This window comes from Magnolia sinica, chromosome 17, assembly GCF_029962835.1.
Source record: "Magnolia sinica isolate HGM2019 chromosome 17, MsV1, whole genome shotgun sequence".
In the NCBI taxonomy this organism is placed as follows: Eukaryota; Viridiplantae; Streptophyta; class Magnoliopsida; order Magnoliales; family Magnoliaceae; genus Magnolia; species Magnolia sinica.
Window position 1 is genome coordinate 16,167,692 of NC_080589.1, and position 12,189 is coordinate 16,179,880.

At 39.7% G+C, this 12,189-nt stretch overlaps 1 long non-coding RNA gene across 1 annotated transcript; it reads left to right on the forward strand.

Annotated features, from left to right (window-relative positions):
• Nucleotides 1–8,201: 8,201 nt before the first annotated feature.
• Nucleotides 8,202–9,810, forward strand: LOC131231533 (uncharacterized). The gene is made up of 2 exons (XR_009164416.1): nt 8,202–8,312; nt 8,858–9,810. It is a non-coding gene; the product is annotated as an uncharacterized LOC131231533 (long non-coding RNA).
• The last annotated feature ends 2,379 nt before the right edge of the window (nt 9,811–12,189 follow it).

Below are 12,189 nucleotides of genomic sequence, written 5' to 3' on the forward strand. Positions count from 1 at the left end.
TCACTTACTACATCTGAGTAAGATTGGGGCTGCGACTAGCTCAGGTAATCAGTAACAGTCCTCGTTTAGTTGACCAAATTAGTCTCGCCACATTTGGTATATTCGATGAATCCAGGTCGCACGATGATTGTCAACAGTGGTTAGGCCACAAGGAGTGCTTATGCGCTCCATGACAATTAAGTTACCGTATGCTCGTACCAATCGAACTTGTCTAATAAACCGATTGACCTATTGCGTGTTTACCATGTATGGATGCTACTGCTTGAATCTAAGGTACCCCCTACTAATGTAAAGACCCACTTTAACCATAGTACCATGATCCGGTACGATTCATGAGCCGAACATGGTGGTATGGGACACTGTGTTCGAGCTGTCGGCCTATGCTTGGGTGACGAGCCTCCCTATAGTGATCAGTAAGCAAACTCAGACTCGTAAGCTGGACATGGTGATATGGGACACCGTATTCGAGCTGTCAGCCTACACCAAGGTGATTAGCCACCCCGTAGTGACCACGAGTATAAACTTTGAACTTGCCTATCGACTGGTTTTCATTAGGAGTGATGCCTTACAACTTGCCTATCGTATGTGATTGACTAGGATTGACGACCCTAGATGTATCCTTCAGTTCGGGTTAATGATATAAAGGGAGGTACTTTAGGTTTCCAAATCTGTTGTATGAATAAGCTTAATTAAGTACTCGGCTAACATAAACATGCATCACATTGCATTAGTTAGGATGTGCTTTGGCGAGGAAGGTGTACTTTAGGGAGTGCTGTCATATGCGAAATTGGTTGTCGGAGTCGCTTTTGAGGGAGCTTTGTGCGAGGGCATGCATCAATATTGCACTCCATTCCTGCATTAACAAGAGTAGTTAGGATAGTTAGGAAGTGATTGTTATGTTGCCTTATCATTACTGCTTGATTGAATTGATAACATGTTAACCTTTGCTTTATAGTACCACTGAGTTGATCACTCACTCTCACCCTGGGATGGTGTTTTAAAACACCAACCAGACCCTGGTTTAGATGCAGGTGTTGATGAAGTTTATGCGACGGAGCAGGACTTCATGGACGAGGAGGAAGAGTTCTCATACGTTCAGCTCTCGGGCGGGTCTATTTAGATCTCATATTGACGCGCAGGGACTACGGAGATTTTTTGCTTAGTTGAACACATTTACTTCCGCATTTTTTGTACATTTTGAAACAACACATATATATGTTCAGCCTGGTTACATATTCATACTCCGGAGGTTGTGAAACACTTTCATATTTAAATACATATGCTTCAGATTTCCGTTTGCTTGATTTAATTGTATCCGGAGTATGATATGTTGTTTTGGGATAATCCTACTCATATTTAACTCATTAATATGAACGAAATGTGAACATCATTATCCATATTATATAAGTGATGTGCTGGATCTCGGGAGTAGAGCTTTGCTCGACCCTCAATAATCCCACTTGTAACGCCCTGAATTTCGAGGGTCAAACAAAGCTCTATTCCCGATATCCAGCACATCACTTATGCAACATGGATAATATGTTTAGATTTCGTCCATATTAATGAGTTAAACATGAGTGAGAATATCCTAAAACAGCATATCATACTCCAAATACAATTAAATCAACCAAGCGGAAGTTTGAAGTATATGTATTTAAATATGAAAGCGTTTCACAACCTCTGGAGTATGAATATGTAACCGGGCTGAACATATACACGTGTTGTTTCAAAATGTACAAAAATGCGAAAGTAAATGTGTTCAACTAAGCCAAAAATCCCCGTAGTCCCTGCGCGTCGGTATGAGATCTACATAGACCCGCCCGATAGCTGAACGTAGGAGAACTCTTCCTCCTCGTCCATGAAGTCCTGCTCCATCGCATAAACTTCATCAACACCTGCATCTAAACCAGGGTTTGGTTGCTGTTTTAAAACACTGTCCCAAGGTGAGAGTGAGTGATCAACTCAGTGGTACTATAAGGCAAAAGTTAACATGTTATCAATTCAATCAAGTAGTAATGATAAGGCAACATAACAATCACTTCCTAACTAATCTTGTTGATGCAGGAATGGAGTGCAATATTGATGTATGCCCTCGCACAAAGCTCCCTCAAAAGTGACTCCGACAACCAATTTCGCGTATGACAGCACTCCCTAAAGTGCACCTTCCTCGCCAAAAGTACATCCTAACTAATGCAATGCGATGCATGGTCGTGTTAGCCGAGTACTTAATGAAGCTTATTCATATAGCAGATTTGGGAAGCTAAAGTACCTCCATTTATATTATTAACCCAAACTGAAGGATCCATCTAGGGTCGTTAATCCTAGTCAATCACATACGATAAGCAAGTTGTAAGACATCACTCCTAATGAAAACCAGTCGATAAGCAAGTTCAAAGTTTATACTCGCGGTCACTACGGGGTGGCTAATCACCTCGGCATAGGCCGACAGTTCGAACACGGTGTCCCATACCAACATGTCCAGCTCACAAGTCTAAATTTGTTCACTGGTCACTATAGGGAGGCTCGTTACCCCAACGTAGGCCGATAACTTGAACACGGTGTCCCATACCACCATGCTCGACTCATGAGTCTTAGCGGATCGTGGTACCATGGTTAAAGTGGGTTTTTACATTAGTAGGGGGTAACTTAGATTCAAGCAGTAGCGTCCATACATGGTAAACACGCAATAGGCTAATCGGTTTATTAAGTAAGTTCGATTGGTACGAGCACACGGTGAATTAATCGACATGGAGCGCATAAGCACTCCTTGTGGCTTAACCACTGTCGACAATCGTCGTGTAACCCAGATTTGTCGAATATACCAAATGTGGCAAGACTAATTCGACCACCTAAACGGGGACTGTTATCGATTGCTTGGGCTATGTTGTAGCCCCAATCTTACTCAGATGCAGTAAGTGAACACATGCAATAATAATCTCAGCATTTAGTAAACAATCTAAATAAATCTCTCATTTGAGCATTTCATCATACACATTGAGCATATGCCTAACACTTGCACTTTATTCATAAATCGCGTAGACGAAATTAAGATTTCATGAAGGAGACTATACATATGAATAAGGTAATTGAGAATTTTATCTCAATACCCTTAATAACTACATATCATCAACAATTCCTCATTCAAACAATTTGTCAAACACTCATGTTACACTTCATCAACATACATAGACTAGGTTAGTTACAACATGTATTATGACAAATCCTTATACAAAGAGGTCATTATGCATATGCCAAACATGAATCCTAAATTAATAGTCATGGCGAGTACAAATCACGTTTACATGTTCATTCAAATATTTCAACAAACACATAGAATGTATATTTTGTTCAACATAGTTTATACATGTAAAATATATCGAAATCGGTGTATTTAAGACAATATGGTAGTAATCAAGTAAGACATAAATTATTAGCTGACATTAAAAGCATTGAAAACCATAACCTAAATGTTTATAGTCTGCACTTTTCGTTGGAATACTCGATTCGGATTCGGTCCAAACACTACGTTCCCGAAAACGAAACGTTGGGTACCTAAATGATGAAATCAGTTAGCTAGGTTGACCAACAACCATTCTGGATCTCAACTACGATATTAGAGTTAGGATTTCTTACCCAAATCATAGCCGAAGCAGGTTGTGTAGTGTAATAGGAAAGTGATTCAGTGCGTGGAGTCGTGGGAGAGAATCATAGCAACGATCTCCCAAAATTTCTCTCCTCTCCTTACTCTTCTCTTCTTTTCTCTCTTCTCTCTCCTAGGGTTTGGAGAAATTCGTATGAGGGAGAGATGGGGTGGTGTAAGGGCTATATATAGGCCCAGTAGTGATGTAAATGGCCCCGGGGTCACTATATATAAGGATTACACCCTTTGGGCAGTTATTTTCGACAAACAGGGCTTACATGGAGGCCCACTTTTCACATACGTTGTAGAAAAAGTTCTCTGACAATGGATATATGCTAGGATGTGATTTTGGCATGATTAGATAGGCTGATTGACTGTGGAGGACCCGTGTCAGATCAACAGTCGTTCTTACTCGATCAGGGCCATAAGTATACGGATATGCGCAGGAAAATTTCCTTTTCCCATGGGTGAAGTTTGGTCTGAAATCTTCAAATTCTCCTATGAGTGAATGACCCAATTCACTTAAGTTTTATTACATTTTCTAAAGATATTCGCGTTTCTCACACACTTTACTCAGGGCTCAAGTTGTACGTTTTTGGACACTATCTGGGCTCGATTCCTGCGATGGTTGTCAAGCCCAGTAGGACGGACATAACCCTATAGTTTCGCGGTCATCGGACGTGCGGTCTAGGTCCGATACAGGGTTTTAATGTACTCCTAAGAGCGACAGGCTCTTGGGATTTCTCCTAGGTTTTTATATAGTGTTGAGTCAGTGGTATTAATGGTTTTAGGCCTGTAGAAATGGTGGTTCGAGTTAAATTCACCGATTATTTAGTTTTACACTTAACCTATTTTCGCCTAAATTTCTACAGGATACGATCCTTAGGTATTTCTGCCTGAGGTGGTACTCGGGCCTTTGTACGAAATTTTTCGAGATGTTAAAATCTACCCCACTTAAAGAAAAATTTCGTGCCTGAAATTAGTAAATTTTCGTACTCCTCGAGGATCTGAGGGTAGTTCTTATAGACATCGGCTTCCGTTTCCTAAGTAGCCTCTTCCTCAGTGTGGTGTGTCCATAACACTTTCACTAGCAGGATCATTTTGCTACGTAGCACTTGTTCCTTCCTATCTAGAACACACGTTGGTCGCTGTACATAGGTAGCATCTTCACTTAGCTGCACTTGCTCCCATTTGATAATATGAGTAGGGTCAGAAATATATTTCTTCAACATCGATACGTGAAATATGTTACGCATGCCTGCGAGTGGTGTGGACAAGGCAAGATGGTATGCCACCACACCCACTCGGTCCAGAATCTGGAATGGGCCAATAAATCGTGGCGTAAGTTTCCCTTTATCACCAAAACGAAGGACTCCATTGGGGAAACCTTAAGGAATACGTGATCCCCAACATCGAATTCCAGCTATCTCTGTCTCGTATCGGCGTAATTTTTCTGTCTGCTCTGGGCTGCAAGAAGTCAACGCCTAATAATATCAATCTTCTTTGAGGTCGCCTGTATCAAATCTGGGCCAACCAGACTCTTCTCGCCAACTTCTGTCCAACAATTTGGAGCTCGACATGGGCGCCCATATAAAGCTTTATAGGGAGCCATGCCAATGCTCACTTGGAAGCTGTTGTTATAAGCAAACTCAGCATAGGGGAGACAGTCATCCCAACTGTCCTTGAAGTTAAGCACGCATGTAACATGTTTTCAAGTATTTGATTTACCAGTTCCGTCTGCACATTAATCTGTGGGTGGAACGTGGTACTGAACTTCAGTTTCACGCCCATTGCTTCTTAAATTCGAGTTTAGAAAATAGACATGAATCGCGTGTCTCGGTTTGACACAATCTCTATAGGAACTCCATGCAGTTGTACTATCTTCTTGATGTACATCTTGACTATATCATCTGCCGAATTAGAAACTCTAATCGGGAGGAAATGGGCCGATTTCGTTAACCGGTCCACAATCACCCAAATGGAGTCATGTCCCTTTCTCGTCTTCAGTAGCCTGGAAATGAAATCCATAGATATGAAATTCCACTTCCATTCGACTATAGGCATGAGCTGAAGTAAACCAGGGGGCTGGCAATGCTCGACCTTGACTTACTGGCACGTGAGACAACGGGAAACATAATCTGCTATTTGGACTTTTATGTTGTCCCACCAGTACGAACGCTTTATGTCTCAATGCATCTTCGTGCTGCTCTGGATGCATCACCATCTTTGAATTGTGAGCGGCTTGTAGGACCTTACATGAACACATCCCGAGGCTAGGCTCGATATTTAAGTGATCGGGCGGATTCGTTGGTCTTTTACGGTCGATTAATCGTATTTGTACGGTTCTTTATCGGTACCAGCCGCTTATAAGCCCATCTCGAGTGTTGAGGGTCATTAAGTGATGATGTGGCTAGTTATTAAAAAAAAAAAATTTAAGGATTTTTGAAAATTTCAAAATAGCAAAAATTTGGGGTATTACAGAATACTTTTCTTTTTGAAATTTAAAGGAATTAATATAAGTAGTCATTGTTTTTAATTCTAATTAAAATCAATACTACACGATCTTTTCTATTGGACTGAACATTAAACATTTGTTATTTAAGAAAGCGATTCTACGGCTACAACTTCTTCTACGATAAAGATAAGTATACATTTATATTTTGCATTTGGTTTTTCTAAAATAGCCAGAAAATATTAGAGTTGGTTTTTCTGAGATAAGTCAGAAAATCTTAGTGAGGGGTTTCTTTGTTTGTGAGTCTGATAAAATCACAACTGTATCATGTTTTAAGGTAACCCTGTGAAAACCTTATTTATAGTGAAAGTCGAGATTATGTGCTTAGTAATCTTGGGAGTGGAGTAGGTGTGACTGTTTGAGAACAGTTATTGACGCACTGAACTACTATAATTTTTAGTGTTGTGGTGAATGCTTTTATTACTTTTGTGATAAATGATTGTAATTTCTTTTATACAAAAGTGGTGAATGTTTGTAATAGATAATTTTATTTACTCTTGCTTAGTTTGGAATTTTGATTCTTATCACAGTCGTGAATAAGGTTGTCCTGCTTGAACTCATTTGGGTAAAGGTTGTCTTATGAATCAATTTGAATCAACGTTTTAATACTAGTGCAATTAAGATATTTGATTTATTTATTATTTAGCTCTTTATTTGATTATTTGATATAGACACATATGAAGGGGAAAAAACAAAGATTAGCTTGATCCAGAACTTTTATGGCCTCCAAAAAAGTTTTAAATGGTCGATGTTCGTTCAACACTATTTTGTGTAATGTGGTCCACTTAGATTGGGATATACCTCATTTTTTGTCTCATACAATAAAATGATCTAGAAACATATATGGAAGACATGGCTGAAATAAATACATCATGGTGGGCCCATGGAGCACCGACCACTAGCATTGGGGGAGCGGATTGCATAGTAACTCACTACGCTTAGCATACAGAGTAAACTCTGTGGGGTTTACTATGATTTATGTATTTTATCCACTTTGTCCAATTATATTACCAAATAATTTTAGTGCTTGAGTTCAAAAATGAGAGATATCTAATATTCAAATGGCCACACCATAGGAAACAGTTGAATTGAACATCTACGGTTAAAAAATTCCTGGGGCCATAGTAGTTTTGGATCAAGCATATATTGTTTTATTCCCTTTATCACAGCATTTATGATCTTATTAACAGGTTGAATGATAAAAAAATCACCATGGGGCCTAAAAAGGTTTCAACGGTGGAAATCATTATCCCCATTACTTCCGGTGGTATTATCCACTTGATCAACGGATATGCTTCAATTTTGGGATCATCCCCTTAGATTAGATGGAAAAACGAATGGACGGCATGGATAGACTACGTACATTCACAGTGGGCCGAAGTAAGTTTAATCGGTAGGATAAGAGCGTAGTGAGTAACTCAGTACACAATCCGATTTCGTGGTGGAGAAGTAGCCCATCTATTTCCCCTAGCTGTGTTGACGTCACCAAGTTCTGCGAGTCCCATCATGATGTATGAGTTATATCCAAACTGTCCGTACACTTGGTGAGTTGGACGTAAGTCTTGAGCAGAAAAATTAGATGGATCTAAAATTCAAATGGAACACACTGTAAAACGCAGTGGAAAGAACGCCTGCCATTGAAACCCTTCCGAGGGTCACAAAAATTTTGGATCATCATGATATATGTTTTTTTCTCTTCATCCTGGTCTTTTTGTTATGTTTTAACGGTGAGAATCATTTCTCCACTGCTATTTGTGGTGTGGTCCACTTGAACGTTGTAAATTATTCAGTTTTCGGATCAGGATCTAAAATAATCTCTCCAAATTGATGAACGGTGTAGATATGATAAATACATCGTTGTGAGGCCTATTTAACTTCGATCTCCTTTGAACCGTTCGCACAACTCAGAGCTCGAGGAGCGTCATCTCTTTCTCTCTCTCTCGCCCTAATCCTCTCCACCCTTTCTCTGTATCTCTCTCTCGCCCTAATATCTCTTCGCCCCCCCCCCCCTCCCCCAGTTTTGTGGATTTTTCATGGATTTACAGAGGAGCAATATCGAAAGATGTGGAAGGAGAGGTGGCGGAAGCGATGGTCACCGAAAATCCCTTCCGCTTCGCTTCCTCCGTCACGTCGCAGCTCGTCATAGAACGGTCTCAGTTGGTAAGTTCTGTAAGATAAAAATAAAAATCGATTAGTTGAAGAAGCGGTAGCAACTTAGGGTTTTCAAATTAGGCTCTCCTTTTCAAATAATGATTTTTTTTTTTTTTTGGTCTTTTAGTTTTTTCTGTTTATGCTTACGTGAATGGGATTTTGGAAAATCATGGCATTTTTTTTTTTTTCCTTTTACAAATTGGATCTTAGTCTTTTCTGGAGATTTCTTGACTTGATCTTGAAAAATTAGTTTTTTATTTTTTTTATAGTAATCCTGTTTTATTTTTAGGAATTTTATTTTCGGTTTCTATTTTTTCCATTTTGTATTGTTCATTGTTTGTTTGTTTGTTTTGTTTTGTTTTTTTTTTTTCTTGAAATTTCTTTATTTATTTACTTATTTTTGGTTATTTGTCTCTTTTCAGCTTTTTTAACATGATTTTTTGAGGTGTGAAATCTGAAAAATGTACATCTCCGTTTTTTTTTTTTTTTTATTTTATTTTATTTTTTTTACAAAAAAAAAACCGACTTATTACACTTATGGTGGAAAATTGCAGTAAGAGGTGTCATCACGTACATTAGGAAGGCTTTCTCACAGCAGTGGGCCATTGAACGGTGGCCAGAGCTGCGGCTCTTTGACTGACAACCCTCCCGTCTCTCCATCTGAGATCGATGATTCTTCCAGAATACCCCGAAACAAAGCAGACAATCATTTCCGTGGTAGAAGAAACCCCAACAGCCCAAATGAGATCAGAGTTTCTAACGACGACTCATATCTTGGAGTGTGGAAGAATGCAGTGGACTGTGAAAGAAAGACGTGGGAGTTCCAGGAGATTTCCAACAACTCCTTTGCTGTCGCAGCTAGGAAAGTAGATGATGATAGTCCGAATGCTCTGGAGTGCAAGTACTACTAGTTCAAGAAGATTCTGAAAGTCCCAAAGGACGAGAGGGATCGGGCCCAACAAATGCAGGTCATCGATCGGGCTGCAGCTCCTCAAGCTCTTCTTGAGGAGAATCCTCAGGAAAAAGCTGCCATGGATGTTGATTTGGGATTTTTTTGGGCCTGAGGTTCCAAAGATTGAGGGTAATGCTATAATTATTTAAGAAGGAAGGATTTCTGTGAGATGCCTTTACTCTGTTTGAGTTATTGTTTATAAAAGTTCTTGAATTCTTTCAAGATTGATGAAATGTTAAAATTCTTGCTTGGGTTGTCAGGATTTAACTTCAATTTGGGGATTTTGGCGTTTGTGGTTTTTGTACTTCCAAGTGCTTATTTGGATGCACCATTGCAACAATGCCACTTTGAAGTTTGCATCTTCAAGAAGGTATATGCATCTTCATAGTTCCATGGCAATACAGTTCTTGGGTAGTTTTTCATAGCCTATGGAAATAAATATTTACTGATTTGTTTTTGGTTTAAATTTCTGAAATGATTTGATTGCAAGGAGACAATCTGCTGAAACATATTTTCTAGAGGATTTGGAGAAAGTGGTCCAAGAATATGCTTTTTTTAACATGTTGGGGCTTGAAAGATTGTGATCTTTCTGTATTGTTTATTAAGGATAATTTTTTGCAATTCCATGTCATAGTATACCATGCTAAACTGAATTAGCATTCACTACTTAACTAGAATTTAATGTTATTTCACAATTTGAATTACCACCACCTCTTTACTACAACAGTTGCCTCTTCTAACTATATCATCTGTTGATTATCTGAACATTCCCCCAACATATAAGATTGGATTTTGAGAATCAGTTGGGTATTTTGTCTGCCAATTTGTAGTTCAATTTCCATTTTGCCCATGTTAACTAAACTAAACTAGCATTTGCTGCTAGTTTGCTACACTATTGCACTCACATCAATTACCTTTTTGGTGCAAGTTTGTTTTAGTAAGCATGTTTTTCTTGTTAGTTTGTTTTAGTTGTGACAATTCAATTTCAGCTTTATTCTAAATCATCATCTCTTTTCTTGGCAGGTAAGTACAAATTTAGAGGCTATCCAAATCATTAAGAAAGCTAGAGGATCCTTGAAGGATTCATTTTTAGACGAAGTACGTTCCCTTAGTTTTCAAAGTTTGTGCTGTGTACTGCTTTGCAGTGACCTATGAACTAGTCTGCATCATCTTTTGGATGTTTGCGATGATCGTTTTTGGAGAACAAGATGGGTATATACTAGAATACAACATCAAATGGCATTTATTTACAATGGTTTGTGTCAATACATGGATTGTTTGTGCTAGTACTTTTTGTAATATGAGAGTTGCATATGAGTTCCCTCGGTTTGTATAAGGATATTGATGTAGAGCAGGTCGCGGACAGTTTCATGGCCAAGATGGATCAGAAAAGGCCCGGTCGACGATAGAAGTGATCCGAACCGTCGGACCTTAGATCGGGCGTATCTCGCAATCCGGAATGAGTTATCTGACGTAAAATATATGATTTTGGGGTAGAATGAGCTACTTTAGCCAACCAACCCAGCTACGCCGGGTTGCGCAACCCGGAATTGCGAAAAACCCTTGGATCGACGGTCGTTTCCCTGTTTTAATTTCGTTTTTACTATAAATAGTAAGTTTTAGTTTGATTATAATTCTTCATCCGTCGGGCTTTAGGAGTTGCGCCCAACGTGAAAAGAGCTTAGAATAATTAGGAGAACGGTTTGGTGAAGCCAAATAGGACACTTACTATTTTTGGCGGAAAACCTTGCACACCAGCAGACATCACGACCATCTATAAATAGTAAGTTTACTATTTATAGTAAGTTGTGGATTCTAGGAGTTTGAGTTGTAGTTTGATTCTGATTTCTTTCCCATTGCTTGGTACCCCTATTTAAAGGGTTGTGAACTCGTTTTTATTCATAAATTAATCAATTTCGAATTTATTAGAATTTATTTCTATTTTCTGCTTTCTTTCCTCGTGAATTCGAGAAGTCTCTGTGAGGAGTCCAGAGAAGCTCCGTGGATTCGGAGTAGTTATCCTCATCACGTTCATCCCTGCGTCAATTGATATCAGAGCGAGGATTCCCCTCGGGCTGATGGCAAATAATGAAGGTATGAATCAAAATCCTGTGGACGGTGATCCAAGGATTCGTTATCTTTCGGAAAGAATGGAAGCTTTCCACCTGGAGAGTCAGTTGACCATGCAAGGGCTGCAGGCAACTCTCGACCGTCTTGCGGATGCGCTACTTCCGCCCCGAATCCTAGGCGGTGCTCCACCACCTTTGGTTGCTCCCCCACCCATGGTGGCTCCATCACCCATGGTGGCTCCTTCACCCATGGTTGTTGTACGACGCAACCCCGATTTTCGTAGAGCACTACCAGTGGCAAACCGTAGGGCTACACCAGATGATTTAAGTTCTGGCGACGAGGACCTTAATGAGGGTTTTGCCCGATGACCAATCCATGGAGGTGATCATCTAGATCGTGCTGAAAGAGACTATCGAGGTAAGGCTGAACTTTCTAGTTTTAACGGTTTATTACGCATAGAAGATTTTCTCGATTGGCTAGTTGAAGTAGAGAGATATTTTGATTACATGGACGTGCCAGATCATAAAATGGTAAACTGGGTAGCGTTTAAATTAAAATTTGGTGCTTCTGCATGGTGGGAACAATTACAACTCTTACGAGCTCGCTAGAACAAGGCGCCCATCTCATCATGGCCACGGATGAGACGTCTTCTTTGATCACGATTTCTCCCCAGTGATTATGAGCAGATATTATTCCAGCAAGATCAAAATTGCAGACAAGGAAATCGAACCGTCACAGATTACACTGAAGAATTCCAACGGTTGACTACACGAAACGATCTGTCAGAATCTGAGTCACAGAAGGTGGCACGATTTATAGGTGGGTTGTGATCGACAATTCAGGACTGAGTTCAGATGTACCAAG